The sequence below is a fragment of the Nannospalax galili genome, unplaced genomic scaffold (genome assembly GCF_000622305.1).
Source record: "Nannospalax galili isolate Female #2095 unplaced genomic scaffold, S.galili_v1.0 scaffold633, whole genome shotgun sequence".
In the NCBI taxonomy this organism is placed as follows: Eukaryota; Metazoa; Chordata; class Mammalia; order Rodentia; family Spalacidae; genus Nannospalax; species Nannospalax galili.
In genome coordinates, this window is record NW_008336075.1 from 434,741 (window position 1) to 451,705 (window position 16,965).

Sequence of the window (16,965 nt, forward strand, 5' to 3'; positions counted from 1 at the left end):
TATATATATATATTTATATTATATATGAGTATATATCTCTGTATAAATATACAGGGATGGAGGGAGGGAAAGAAAGGTGGGGAAATAACTGCTAAGTATGCAGGTTTATTTCACTTTTTATCTTTATGTGTGTATGTGTCTGTGCATATGTGCACATGCAAGTGTGTGAATGTGGGCTTGTGCAGGCCAGAGCATATATGTGGAGACCAGAAGGCCTCATGAAGTATCCAGTCTTACCTCCTACCTTGTTTGGTAGAGAGTCTATTCTTTGCTCCTGCCTACAGCAGTCTGGTTGGCCCACCTCCCAACTTGCAATAGAAGGACTGGGATTATAAAGCATACTGTGTTAACATTTTGCATGTGGTCTAGAAATCCACACTCATGTCCTCATGCTTATGTGGCAAGTGCTTTACCCACTGGGCTATCTCCCTAGCACTGAATGTGTGATTTTAGAATCAGCTTTTTTACAAAGTGTCTTAGCAGTCCTTTCCCCAAACATATTGCAGGGTGGTTAAATGGACAGTGTGCATAATGGTTACTGGGTGAGTCCTCTTTTGTTGTAGTCATAATAGTACTCATAAAGTGTAAATGTAATAACAAATTGTCAACATAGACAGTTTCTGTGCTTTGGGGGAAAAAACTAGCATTTACTTACAGGCTATAACTCTCCAAGATGGAGAGAGGGCTTGGTGGTAAAAGTGCTTGCTGTGCAATGATTCAGGTGAAGTTCTGATCTCAGCATCCGTGTGACAAGCTAGGCACCCTATAACACCTGTAAATTCAGCTCTGAGTGATCTGACACCCTCTTATGGCCTTTGTATGTGCACAGACACCTATACCTGCACACACATATACACATACACTGGTGCAGAAATACACAATTTAATGGATTATTATTTTATAAAGAAAATTTGCTGATGACATAAAATAGACGAAACTCAACCCATAATTCTGAGTCGGGATTTTTTTTTAATTTGGTGGCATTTTTAGGGACTCTAAGTGAAATCTCTATTTTCAGGGCTCAATTGAAAATATTAGTCATTAATTTCCACATTAATTCCACAAACTTTGGGTAAGGATTTACTCTGACTTCCAACTTTTAGCAGTTCCTTCTCAAGGGATCAGAGAAATTTCCTAAAAGGAAATTGCAGCACAACTCTGTTAATTCTCATTCCTAGGCATATATAGAAGGCTGCCAGAAAGGGTTTTTAAGATCTCTGCTTGCATGTAGAATAGTCAACAAAATTAAGTATAGATTCAGTCAAAGTGTGCTTTGTCTTTGCAGACTTTGGAGAAAAAAATCACTTTATATAATTAGAAATAATCACTCTGTCCCCAAACCCAAGTTGCTGTATTGAATTTGAGGGGTTTGTATAGACACTGTTTCATGAAAAACTTAATTATCCTTTTTTGTAGGGGGTTAGTGCAACACAAATAAATGCTTTGTTTGCAAGGATCAAAATATATCAAATTTTAGGCAAGCAGAGCTTTATTTTAGCATTTTATACAAAACAGAGAAGCAAACTAGAACAGACACCAAGACAAGAATGTTATACAAAAACAGCTTACCAAGCAAATGAATATAGTGAGGGGGACAGCTAAGGGAATATTTATTTCAACTGAGAAAAAGAAAGTGAAGCCACACCTGGAAAACAATTTGCATATGAATTCATGCTAATTAAAGGATATATGTTATTCATTGCAGCAGTATTTGTGAGTCCTTTGCTCTTAGAGTCCTTTTTTTTTTAAAAAAAAAAAAAAAACCAGTGGCCTGTAGTAATATGACTAAAAGTAATAAATCCAATTTATTTGATAACATTTAATTATTATCTTTCCATACTTAATCTTGAATAATTAGATCTTTGCTTATATTAATATATTACTTCAGAAGTACATGTCACAAAACAAAAGATTTGTTTTTAAAAATAAATGTTACAAGATTGTAAAATACAGTTTTTAAAATATTCTTTTATAAAGAAATATTTGTGTATGTGTATGTATGTGTGTATGTGTATATGAATGTGTGCATGTGTGTTTGTGTGTATATGAATGTATGTGTATGAATGTGTGTGTATGTGAGTGTGTGCAGGTGTTTGAATCATTTAGCTTCTACATTCTTGTCTTGGTGTCTTTTCAAGTTTGCTTCTCTGTTGATGTTATAGAAATACCATGAGCAAAGGAAACTTATGGGGCTGGAGAGATGGCTCAGTGGTTAAGAACACTGACTTTTCTTGTAGAAGACCTGGTTCGAATCCCAGCACCCACATGGCAGCTAACAACTGTCCATAACTCCAGTTCCAGGGGATCCAACAGCCTCTTCTTTCCTCCTCAGGCATTGCATGACATGGGTGCATTTACCTACCTGCAGGCATAACACTCATACACATAAAATAAAAATAATAAATAAAATATTAAAAAAAGAAACTTGTAAAAGAAAAAGGTTATTTTGACTTATTGTTCCAGATGGAGAGTCCATAATGGTGGGGAAGGCATGGCATGTTGGCAGGTGCAGGAAAGCTGGCTCATCATGTACTCATCCACACACATGGGAAGCAGAGAGAGAGAGAGAAAGAGAAAAGGAAAGAGGAATTGGGGCAAGGCTTTACATTCTCAAAGCCATCCCTGAGTGCCATATTTCCTCCAGCAAGGCTGTAACTCCTAACCAGCACCACCAACTGGGAACCAAGTGCTCAAATACACAAGCCTATAGGGGCCACGTTTAGTTCAAACCACCACATTTCTGTCATGACAAGGTCTAGATGAGTCTGAAATTTACTAATTCCAAAACTCTCCAGATGAAAAGCAGTTTCTATGAGAAGCTATTTCTATCGAGTTCCAGAGTCTTGCTGCACATAGTGAGTAATAGTGCCATACATGCAGCAAGAGAGGAGGACCTTAGCAAATTGCCAAAAGATAAGGGAAAGAATGGGACCAACATAATTAGGTAAAAGTAATTTGGTAAAAGACATAGGGAATCAATAATGCTGATGGGGATGTCTTCATCTCTGTGATCATCCTTCTTGTCCTAGAAGAAAAAGAGAAAACAAAAACACAAGACTCAGGAAATTTGGGGTACTACAAGGAAAGAGCATGTTATAAGGCTTTCCCTACAAAACACAGACAGTAAAAATGTGACCTATCATGTCATGTGCAGTGTTATCAGGCCACCATGGTCATGGTCTAGAAGACATTGAATATGGATGTCATGCTCATCATCCTAATTAGAGAGAGCAAATGGACGCTATATCATTGAACTTTGGGAAACTTGCAAAGGGATTAGAATGCCAGATAAATCAAGGACCATGGGCATTTTTAGGACAACTCTTTCTAGTTTACAGTCCTTTCTGCAAAACTATAAATGCTATTAGGTATGACAAGGGAAGAGAGCACAGTCCTCATGGAAGCTTGCAAATAAGAGCATGTGATAACTTTGGGAAGTTTCACAATGCAGTTAATTGAGTTGAAAAATCAGCAGTCCAGCAGGAAAGAAACTTGATTAAATTTGTCTAATCAGATGTGTCACAAACTAATTTGGGATTTCTGTATATGTAATATAATTAGTAACACCTTACAGACCTGTTTTCCTGGTAACCATGGTTTCAGAACTGCTGAATTTGTAGTATGTGTTAGCATGAACTAAATCCAAAACCTGTTCTTGGGTTATGAATCAGCTATTTACAAGCATTCAAAAATAATGGGGTACTGTTAACTCTGTCCATAGATTTCCATTACTTGAAAACACACATGCTAAGCTGTTTTGTTCTTTTCACCAGACATACACACACACACACACACACACACACACACACACACATATATATATATATATATAGAGAGAGAGAGAGAGAGAGAGAGGCTCAGTCAATAAAGTGCTTACCCTGCTACCCTGCAAGTATGAGGACCTGAAATTAGATCTCCAACACTTATGAAAAAAAAAAACAGGTGTGGTGACATACAACAGTAATCCTGGTATTGGGGAGGCAGAAACAGGAGGATTCCAGTGGCTAGTGGCTTGCTAGCCAACTGGACTAATCTAAGCAGTGAGATCCAGTTTTTAGTGAGATACATCATCTCAAAAAATAAGGTGGAGAATGATAGAGAAAGAAACCTGATTTTCTACTTCTAGCTTCCATACTTATATACATGCATGTGTTCACACACGTAAACATGTATACACAAAAGGAAGAAAAAGAAAAATGTGAATCTGTCCATATATGTATAACTAGAGATAAGTTGTGAGAAGGTTTGGTTAGGTTATTTTATCACTGAGTGTAGATCATAGAATGAATGTCCCCAAATTAGGTTGGTTATAGAATCAATAAGCAATATCTCCTTGTAGAAACACCCTTATATGAGGTTCCTGGGAGATTTACATGTTGCTATTCAGATATATAAATAGATATATGTAAATATATTCATATATATCCATATATATCAGACAGAAAAAATCCTAAAATAATAAGTATATAATCTATAAACTTCTAGAATAGAGTTTAAAAGATGGCTCAGCAGTTAAGAGCACTGGCTGCTTTTGCAAAGGACCCGGGTTTGGTTTTCAGTACACACATGAAAGCTAACAACCATCTGTAACTCCGGTTCCAGGGTATCTGACATCCTCTTCTGACCTCCATGGGCATTGAATGACAAAGGTACACTTACACATATGCAGGCAGTACACTCATACACATAAAATAAAAATTTAAAAAACATTTATTTTTTTTCTAAAATAAAATCTGTCATTCAGGATAGTTGTTCATCGAAGTCTAACTAAAGTGAAGCATATGATCAGTTCAGTTAAGTAAACTGCATCTTGAAAGTAGATTCTGCAGCACTGACTTTACTGGTACAACACAAATGATTAAACTCTTTACATATGAGAAACTCTGTTTAAATGATATGCCCATAATTGCTAGCACTGAACCCATATACTCAATGAAAACATGAAAACACGTTAGCATTATTTGTTGGAATTTAAGAGTGCTGGAAGTTCTAGCTTCAGGAGATCACAGGAAATAACAGATAAGAGCAGACAGACACACACCTTGAGGGTCTAGAATAATCCAGCCTAGTTATCTGGGCATCCTCTGACTTCTACGCAGAAGGGAAGGTGAGGTAAGAGCTGAAGGAATTAAGAGTTTATTGAGTCCCATTATAAACATGAACACTGAAGGGAAAACAGTTACCACTTTCCTTGAATGGGAAATTTAGTTTGATTCCTGTTCTTTGGGCTTTAGGGACACAAACGGTCTCATTCTCATAGTTTTGAAGCTTTGCTACATATATGATATTCAGTGGTGTATCCAGCAGAATACTGTAGAGAAACAGAACCAATAGAATGAATATGTATTATATTTACTTATCGTGCGTGTTCATGTGCATACACACTACATCACATGTACAGAGGTCAGAGGGTGACTTGCAGGAGTCACTTTTCTTCCACCGTGTGGGTCCCAGGAATCAAATTAGGTCATCAGACTTGGCAGAATGTGTCTTTACCTGCTGAGCCAACTCACAGGCCTTGAATATGTATCATATAGAAGGGGATTTATTAGCTTGGCTTATATAATAGGGGCTAGATAGTCTACAAATGCCATCTGCACATAAAGAGGCTAAGCTCCAGTAGTTTTTCAGTCCAAGAAGCAGGATGCTTCAAAGTCTCAATCCACCCTTGAAAGACTGAAGAGTTTCCAGAGAGGTACTGGAATTCAGTTCATGTTGGAAGGCCAAAGAAGTTGAAATCTTATGTCAGTGAGGGATAGCAGCAGGAGCGACAGCAACAGTGGGACAGACACACTCATCCACCAGAAGGCAAGTCTGGCAGGAAGCAGCACTGCTTTTCCTTCCTATGTGTTGCTATCTGAGCCACCAGTGGAAGGTGCTACCCACTCTTTCCTCCTAGTTCATCCTTCCAGGAAATGCCCACACAGACCTGCCCAGTTAGTTGTGTGTCTGTTAGCTGATTGCAAATCTAACCAAGTTGGCAATCTAGATTAACCTTCACAAGTAGAGAAAAGACTTTTATGTTCACTGACACAGCAATATCATAATTCAACTATTTTTCTTGGAGCAGTCCTAGTGAAAGATAGAATATTGTATGACATGATTTTTAATAAAGCAGGTAGAAATCCTAATTATAAGGGAAATTAGACCTATCACACATACATAGACACACACACACACACACACACACACACATTGCTGAAAGAGAAATCAATTAATTACAAAGAAAAGTAATACACTGAGGAATCTGCTTAGCAGAAGCTTATAAATAGAATCTTTCTCTTATTCCTCCAACTGGACTTCAAAATCTCTGAAGAAGTGGGGATGTGACTTGGTTGACAGAGTGCCAGTCTACATACATGAAACCCTGGGTTCCAGCCCCATCATCACATAAACCAGGTGTGATGGCTCATGCTTGCCATCCCTCAGTTGGAAGATAGAGGCAAGTGGATGAGATGTTCAAAGTCATCCTTACACAGCAAGCTCAAGGCCAGCCTGGCATATATGAAACCTCATCTGAAAAAAAAAGTTTCAGTCTCTGAAGTTTGAAATCCATCATTTACCGTTCTATCCACTTGCTGCCACAAAGAAGGAACAAACGTCCAGTCATGCCCTTGAGGCATGATTGGCATCCCCAAACACGTCCCTTTTGATTAGTTACTTAATTTTGTGCAAAGTACTTAATTTATTCACGTCCATTCACTCACTCATCAATTTTTTTTCATGTATTTCCAGTTTAGTTTGGTTAGACCCTAGATACTGGAACAAAGTTTAAAAGAATGTGAAATTTAAGTCTTGCACTGTGGCAAATGCTGTACTCTTGATTGCTTTTGTTATCTCTGCCAGAAAGGAGGCTGTGAAGAAACTGCCACGTAGGACGTGGGCCTGGTGAATCAATACACTCTGTTATCATTTATTCCCAGATGCAAGTGTTGCTCTGCCCTGGCTGCCAGGCACTCTAACCTCCCTGGACACCTGGTGAGGTTAATTAGCTTGCAACCGGCCATAATTAGTAGCAAAAGGTGACCCAAAAGAAACTCTTAACAATCTTGACAGAAAGCATATGCAGAGGTGAAGCTGTGGGCTTGAGAAAACTAGTTTTAACTGCATCTGAGGCATGGAAAAGTGTGCCAAGTGTTAGATAGGGCACAGATGAAGGCATGATCCCCCTGGCAAGAGATATCCAGGAGGACAGTCACAGGAAGCTGTGTCACAAAGGAGATAGGCTTCAATTCCTGGAAATTGTTTTTCTTAAAAGTACCAGTAGGTGGTTACTCTGGACTGTGCCCCAGCTTTGGTACCTGGCCTTGCTAACAAGAGAATTCAGAGGAATTACAAAGAAAAACAGGGACATTGTCAGCTTATTCTGAGCAATAATAACAATTTTTGTTAGTAAACAGGCCTTAATCATTCACCATGTGCTAAACAATATTTTATTTCATCTCCATGGCAACGATGAAAAGCAGATGAATGACTCCCATGTGGACACGATTAACAATGGGTTCGCTGTTAGTTACCAGTATCTTCACTGTGACAAAATGCCCCACAAAAGCAACCTAAGGAAGAAAGCATTCAGTTTGGATGATGGTTCCAGGGAACAGTCCATCATGAAGGCAGGAATGTGAGGGAACTGATCATGTTGTATCTGCCATCATCAGAAAGCAAGAAGTGCATGCTGGTGTTCAGCCCACTTTCTCAGCTTTATTCAGCCTGGAATAGTGCTGCTCACAGTTAGGGTAAACCTTTCTGCGAGCATTCTTATCAGCATGCCCAGCTATGTGTTTTCATGGTGGTTCTAAGTTCCATCAAGTTGGCAATCAAGATTAAAAATCACAGGGTCAAGTAACTCTGTGTCAGTAAACAAAACTAAATTCAGATCCATGACTCTTAGACTTCTTGTCCCTTCCCCACTAGGTCTGAATTCATCAATCTGTATTTAATTCTGCTTTCTAATTAATGAAGCAAAGGAATAGATGGGTTTTCAGTGAGTGTCTCCTTTTAACATAAGATCTTCTTTTCAAGAAATGTAGAATACAAACAAAGACAGGAAACTATAGTTTGCAGAAAAAAAATTCAACCAAGTTCAGGTCAGTTTCTCGTAAAGTTGAGGAATAATAATGAATCTCATTTTGCTCCTAGAGACTGATTCTAAAGTGGACCACTCAAACCAAAGCAAAACACATATATCCAGAAGTGAGGGGCAGACCTGTGACCTCATCCTCATTTCCTCTGGGGGGATTCCCATGATTAACAGATATGCTCAGATCCCCTAGATCCAACCCAAGGTCTGTGTTCACCTTTTCAAGCCATTCTTCCTTAATTTGCTTACCCTGGTTTCAGCAGTCTACTCCACTCAATGTCAGATCCTTTGAACTGTTTTATTGACCACTTCTCAAGTGTTAAGAGGGTCTGGCATATAGAAGCAACTTAATTTATATTTTAATATATAATTGAGTAAATGATGAATGAAGAAAATACTTATAAATGTATATATCTTATAAACAGAGAGCCTACATTTTCCAAGATTAAACACTTTGCCTGTTACACATCTTATAAATAATAGACCAATTCTGAGAACAGAAGCATTTTTATCTTGATTTTGCCAGTGCACATATCCACTCAGGAATATAGTGGCCCTTAGAAAACCTTGGCCTAGATATTAGAAATCATTAGAAGTTTTTGGATATTTTGTAGTTTAATTGAAATGAATAAGATCAAAAAGTATAGGCTAGTTCCAGCTCAATTGCTCCAAATCCTGTTTCTGAAGTGTGGCCTGTCTTTGGCAATAAGGTATTACCTTCAAGTTCTGGGAGGGAATCAAGGGCTGTGGCAATTGCCTGTGTTATTTTGGGAGTCTCTTGGACTTCCCTGAACAAGAACTCAAAGGAAAGTTTCTCCTGTCTATCACTGTGTTTCATGTTATATAGCTTTCAGCTGTGTGTGTGTGTGTGTGTGTGTGTGTGTGTGTGTGTGTGTGTGTAATTTTCAGGTTTTTGAACTAATATATTTCCCTCTGGTTGTATTTCACACCATACCAGCATTATTTATCATTCTTCTATCTCACCCTCTATAACTCTTCGATCTTTTTCCCCAGTTAAATATCCCCATTTGCTCCATTTACCCCTTGATAACACCTGTCTTACAATATCTCTCTTGGGCGACTTCTTCCCCTTTACTCCCATGATTCCTGTCCATTTTCCTGGCTCCTGCAGTATATCAGGATATATACTCACATACAAGGATTTGGAGCTAAGATGAACTAATGGAAGAGAACATACATCACTTGTTTTACTGAGTCTCTGTTGATTCTCTTAGTATAACAGTTTCTAGTTTTATCCAGTTATCTGCAGATTTCATGATTTCATTATTCTTACACCTGAGAAAAACTCCACTGTGTAAATGTACCACATTTTCATTATCCATTCATCAGCTGTGGGACATTAGGTTATTTTCATTTCTTAGCTATTGTGAAAAGAGCAGCAATAATGTATCTCTGTAGTATCAGAGCAAGTATCTCTGCAGTAGGATGAGTCCTTTGGGCATACACCAAGGACTCATATAACCAGATCATGGTATAATTATTTTTAGTTTTTAAAAAATTCTTCATACTGCTTTCCACAGTGGTTTCACAAGTTTGCAATTCCGCCATCAGTGAATGGGGGTTCCTTGTTCCTTGGCTTCTCACTGGCGTTTGGTTTCATTTGTTCTCTTGATCTTAGCCTTTCTCACTGCAGTAGGATGAAATGTTAAAGTAGTTTTGATCTGCATTCCCCTAATTACTAAAAATAGTGAACACTGTTTAAGGCATTTCTTAGTCATTTTTATTTCTTCTTTTGAGAGTTCTCTGTTCAGACCATAGTCCATTCAGTCATTTGTTCTATTGATTCATTGTTGTCTGAGTTCTTTGTATATTCTGGATATTAATCCTCTGTCATATGTGGAGTTGGTGAAGATTTTTTTTCCCACTCTGTGGGCTTCCTCTTCACTTGATTTATTGTTTTATTTTCTTAACACAAGCTTTTTAGTTTAATGAGGTGAACTGTTGACCTTAATTCCTGAGCCACTAATGTCTGATTTTAAAAGTCCTTTCTTGTAGTTCTGCCAGTTTTCATAGTATCAGAGGATACTGTGTAAACTGCTAAAGGGGAAACCCAATCAGTGTTCCAAGCCAGCTGTAAAGCCTACTAACTGCAACAGTGACCTAGCTCTATTGATGCAATAGTGGCACTTTTATCCCAGGGTCACCAACCACTATCTAAGTGGACTTAAAATCTTCTACATGACAGGGAAATCATGTTTGGTACTGTAAACATAACCAAATACACATGGCTAGAGAGGTAATAGATCCTAGATAAAAACCTGTCACATTCCTAAACAAATGTAATTTCCTACTGTATGCTAAATATGCTAAATATGTATACTTATATTTACAGACAAATATACATGTCACCCTCTCATCAAAGAAGATTCTCTTTTAAACAGATACAGACTATTTCAAAGTTCCACAACTGCTCAAATGCAGAGAATAAATGTCTGTGAGAAGCAAAACTCTAAATGATACATCCTCAATTCATCTTCTATATCTAAAGTTCCTGGAGCTTAGCAGAAAAAGGGGAAGAGAGAATGTTATTGCATCTTTCAACTCTCACCTGCGAAGGTTCACCATTCAACAGATGATGATTACTACACAAAGCCACAACTGGCCAAAATTTAGAGAATAAGAGACTGTAGAGTGCATGTCTCTGGATAGGACCTGTATATTAAATATCAGCCATCCATGACTCAGGGACCATTGAAAAACAGGAGGTGGAAAGATTGCAAGAGCCATGGGTGGTGGATGTCTGCAAGAAAATGGAATATTGCATGCAACTGGAAACTTGCTCATATGAACTTATAGGAACTGTGACAGCATGCACATGACCCATGCCAACTCCAACCAGACAAAAGCCCAGCATAGAACCAGGGAGAGGAGTGAGAATCCCTAACCATAGCTTAGAAACCATTAACAACTGATTACTGCTAGGTGAGGGCAAGTTGGTCTTCTTTAAAGAAGTGATAATATATAGATTGATCAGGCTCCACTGGATGAACTTACAGTGAGGAATATCTTCGGATAGAAACTTGACTCAATAGGCCTTATTATATATTAGAATCATGAAATAAAAATCAGAAAGAAAATGGTTCGGGAGCTAGAAAGATGGCTCAATGCTTAAGAGCACTGGCTGCTCTTACAGAGGGCCTTCCATTATGAGCACCCACATGGCAGCAAATAACTGTCCATGACTCCAGTTCCTGAAGATCAGACATCATTTTCTGACCTCCATGGGCATTGCACACAAGCATTGCACTTACACATGTGCAAACAAAACACATATACACATAAAATAAATAAATACATATGGCCAGCGAGATGGTTTAGTGAGTAAAGGCACTTCCTTCCATGCCTGGATCCTTGGAACCCACATGGTGGAAAAAGAGGACTATTTAATTGACATATTACCCTGACTTCCACACGTGCTTTGGTGCATATGTCCACACAAATAAATACACATACACAAATATATTATTTTTAAAATATACAAATTGGCATTGGAGAGATGGTTCAGTGCTTAAGAGCATTGACTTCTCTTGCAGAGGACTCAGGTTCAATTCCCAGTACCAACATGGTGGATAACAACCTTCTGTAACTCCAGTTCCAGGGTATATCCAATACCTTCTTCTGACCTCTGTGAGTGTTGCATGACATGGGTGCACTTACATACAATAATGTGCAATACACCCATACACATAAAAAAATAAAATAAAATATTTAAAATACACAAATTAAAAGATATGATTATTTCCTACTGAAATATTACTACTTCTCAGAAGTGTGTCCAGGACACAGACTGATGCCTTAAATTACACACACATAGTTACAACACAGGTGTCACATATTGGTTCTTGAAATCCATTGGTCAAGTTGAGTTCAAAGTCTTCAATATGTTCATAATCTGTGATGAACTATTTCCACATCTGGGAATATACTCTAAAGCACTTGTCCAAAATAAGGTAGATTAATAAAATAATTTATAACCACTAATCTTTTGATGAAGAATGTGAATGCCAAATAAGAGTTCTTCCAGGAAACATTTTAATGGGTCATGGAACTTCTAATAAAGTTAACCAATTACAATACTTGTATGTGTAATACTGTCATTAACATGTACATACACAAAATGGCTTACAATATAACATTGTATTTGTGCATGATGAACATCGAAAAACTTTATAGAAGGGTATCTTTCCTTAATTCCAAGGATTAATGGGTATATTGGTTACTTGTGCCTTTGACAAAATACTTGACAAAAATAAAGGAAAGAAGAATTTATTCTGGATACTGGATACAATTACCATGGGTTTTCCCAATTCAAGTAGCCCAGTCTAAAATCTACTTTTCAGACAGGTCACCTGCAGTTTGCCTCCTAGGTGATTCTAGATCTTGTCAATTTAACAATTGATCTAAACCAACACAATCAATATATTGTTTCACATGAAATTGATAAGAAAATTACATTTTAATTAAATTACAGTAAGACAAAGTTAAAGTAAACCCAAATAATGTTATGTTTATTCAATTATTGGTTATTTTCAGTTTATAAATTATTAACTGAATGATGACAACAAATTAAGAATCTTTGTGTGATCAGAATGTGTGTGGTGTATAGGTATATGAGTGTGTGCTCTCATGACATGCCTGCAGAGGCCAGAGGAGGATATCAGGGTCGTCCTCTATCACTGTTTTCCTTACTCCTTTGAGACAGGATCATTCATTGAACTGAAAACTTACTTTTTCATGTAGTTTGGCTGGCCAGTGAGCTTTTAGAATCTGTCAGCTCCTGCCCCAGCTCCTCGTGTTACAGGGATATTCAGCCTTGTCGCCATGCCCAGATTTTTATGTGGATTAAAATCCAGTTCCTCAAGCTTTTACCCAATGAGCCATATACCCAGCTCTAAGTGGTCAGTGTTTGAAAGCTAGTAAGTTTGCTTCAGGGTTGGCATAGAACCATAGTTAACCTCATGCTTATTCATACTCACTTCTAATCTTCATCTGACTTGATTTTCAGCAGCAGGTTCTGCAGGTGAATCCCGGAAGAAAAATCTGAATAAACAGGAAAATAAAAGCAGAATAAGTGCATCTTGGAAGCATATTTGACATTCCTGTATTTGTGTCTGATATAGATAAACAACTTTATATAGGGTTGTTTGGTATATCTATTTTATAGATAACTAAATAGACAAAAAAAGATTAAGTAAAGAGGAACACCTATTGAAATAGAATTGGGATAAATTTATACTTTTACAAGCAAAATTAAAACTATCTTTAAAAGACTTCAGAAGGGATGGAGACTGTTTATGGATATTTGGGTAGCACAGTTCCTCAAGTAAAAAAAAAACAAGGCATTTGAAATAAATATTTTGTTGTATTCAGTACTTCATTTCTTTTGACAGAGAGTCTCCCTGTAGCCCCAGCTGGCCTGGAATGCACTATGTAGACCAGGCTGACCTTGAACTCACAGAGATCCGCCCAGCTTTCATTTCTTTTCCAGTATTTGCAACTACAGATTTGAACATTGTAACTGGGAATGGGAGATCATTGTGTTATCTAGGATTACACAGGAACAATTGGTGAGTCATGAATCACTCTATAACAAGTAGAGGAGTCCCCACATAATCTAGAAGAACAACAACAAAAACTTCATGAGGGGCCAGAGAGACAGCTCAGTGGTTAAGATCACTGACTCTGCTTGCAGAGGACCTGGGTTTAATTCCCAGAGCACACATGGCAGCTATCAGCAGTCTGTAACTCCAATTCCGTGTGGTCCAATGCCCTCTTCTGATCTCCTTGGTCATTGCACAACATGGTTACATATTACATATGGTTACACATGGTTATACATGGTTATACATGCAGGCATAACACTCACATAAAATAAAAGTAATAAGTAAAATATTTTCAAAAAATTCATGGAGAATAGGTGTCTGGGATGAAATTCTATTTACACTTATTTATATTTTATTTTATTTAAAAATGTTAGCATTTATTTTTATTGTTGGAGAACATGCCATGGCACATGTGAGGAGGTCAGAAGACAACTTGGGGGAGTCAGTTTTCTCTTTCTGGAATGTCAGTCCTAGGGATAAAATTCTAGTTGTCAGGTTTGGCAGCAGACTCCTCCACCCTTTGCATCATCTTGTTGACCCTTGATAGGAATTTTAAAATCAGCTTGTCATTGGTAAGGGAAGGGGTAAAACTGAGTGAGAGACATTATCACACAGGAAGAAAGACTCTATAAAAAGTCTCACAACATATTAACCTCATTTCTGGAAATTTAGTGTGTCTGGAAACCAAAGGCATAACCCAAGTGTAGCCCAGAAGCCATCATGTCTCGATGATTTATTAATATACTAGGGGGGGTTGGATTTGCCTGAGGTCCTATGAAAACGCCAGAAGTTGACTTAAGATATCTTCCATAGTCTATTCTCTATTTTTATAAGACAAGGTCTCACTAAACATGGAGCTCACTGAATCTTCATGTCTCCACATCCCTAGGGCTGGGGTTAAAAGGGAATACCACCATTCCCAGCCTTTTACATGGGTGCTGGGAATCCAAACTCATGTTTGCATAGTAAGCATTTTAACAACTGAGCACTCTTCCTAGTCCTTTTATTAGTATTAATTGGGGAAATATTAACTATTCATAACTATGAAGTAAATGCTTTTACTATGTATTAGAAGGATGAGAAAGCCTGGTATTAAAGAGCATTCCAGGTATGTTAAGGAGTTGAGTGCAATTGCATTACACAATGAGTAGAGTTGGATTACTGGAAAAGGAGGACAAATGTAGATTTTGGAAATCATTACTGTAGATAATTTTTGTTGTCAACTTGAAACCTGGGTTAGGGGGAGGCCTCAACTGACAAATTGTCTCCATTAGACTGGTCTGTGGCTGTGTCCATGGGGCATTTTCTTGATTGTTGAGTGATATGGAAGGGCCCAGCCTATGTGGGCAGTGCCATTCTTGGTCATGCACTATATAAGAAAGCAAGTTGAGCACAGGCCAGGGGAAAAAGCCAGTAAGCAGTGTTCCTCCATGGTCTGTGCTTCAGCTTCTGCCTTCAGTTCTCTGTCCTGAGTTCCTACGGAGGCCCCCTCAGTGATGAACTGTAGCCCAGGAGATATAAGCCAAGTTGGGTTTGATCAGTGCTTGTATCCCAGCACAGAAAAGTAAATGATACACTTAGTTTCCCTTTGGAAAAATCATCCTGAAGTAAGGAAGGAGACAATGAATGTTTTTATTCATACCTATGCAAAATTAAATCAGGGTCATCAACTGTTCAGGTGACAGAAACAGAGTGAGGAAAGATCACCGAAGCAATGGCTTGCCCCCATCAGGTGCTCATCATTGCTCACCTACATTGTATTTATGTGGATTTTACATATTGTTATAAAAATGACAAAAATCTTCACACTCTAAAGTTCAGTTCTATAAGCTTTAACAATTGATCTTGTGAATCTTTTTACAGATATTTTTACTTGTTCTGTTAATATAATTGCATGTTTAAGGAAACACTAGATTATTATGAATAAATAAAAATTTGAACTGAGTTCATGTAGCCTTTCAACTTTATTCTTTATCAAAGCTTTCTCTTAAAATTTTTTTCTGGAAAAATAGTCTCATGCTTATCGGGCTGGGCTTGAGCTCACTATTGATTTTTCAGCCTCTAACTCCTAACTGCTGGGATTACAGGCACATACCACATGTCCAGTTTATGTGGTGCTGGAGACTGAACCCAGGGCTACATGCATGCTAAGCAAACAATCTACCAACTTAACCATTTCCCAATCTTCACCAAATTTTTCTATAAAAATAATTATTGTGAGAGCACAGCAAACTGTTTTGAGGTATTAATGACACATTTAACTTGGGGATAATAAACAGCTACCTAATTGGATTTAAAGACTATTCAATGGGAGGGAACTCATGTGTGGCACTGTGAACAGCCAAATACACATGGTTGGGTAAATCATAGATCTTAGAAAAAAACCATAAGGCTATCACATCCCTAGACAAGTGTGATTTCTTACTATGTGCAAAATCCATATCCTTATAAATACAGACAAGTATCCTAGACACTAGCAATCAAATAAGCTTCTCTTGTAGCAGACAGATTATTACAGAGCTCTGGATTTGTCACACACAGAGATTATCTCTGATTTTCCCAAACCTAATTGACACATCTACACCTAAGGAACCTCTACACCTAAGACTCATGGAACATAATGGAACAAAGGAGTGGAGAGAATATTAATGCATCTCTCAACTCTCCTCAAGAAAGCTCCCTCATTCAACAGAGGGCCATGAACACAAAAGGATACAAATTACCAAAGTGTAGAGAATAAGAGTCTGCCTTGTGTGGGTCCTTGGACATGACTCCTGTATTAAACTTCTTTCACCCAGGTCTCAGGAACCACTGTGGAACAGGTAAGAGCCAGAGGAGGAGGTGCATGAACATATGGAAATAGAGTCCTACAGGCTCCTGGGACCTTGATCTTATGAACCTACAGCAATGGTGTCAGCATGCACAAGGTCCATGCAAACTCAACCAGAGAAAATCCCAGCTCAAAACTGTGGAAATGGGCAGCAGGCCCCAGTCTTAACCTAAGAACTACTGGCAGCTGATTACTGCTGGGTGAGGAAATGCTGATCTTCTTAAAGGGAGGGATTCTAGATGGACTGACTAGTCCTCAGTACATGAACTTCCACTGAAGAATGTCTGGTGACACTAATTTGACTCGATAGTCCTTAGCACAAATGACAATGCATGAATTCCAGTGGGGGGGGTGCTATGGGAGGATGCCAATGGGCAAGAGGGTATAAAGATGATTAAGGTGCTCTGTATGAAATACACAAAAATTCAATT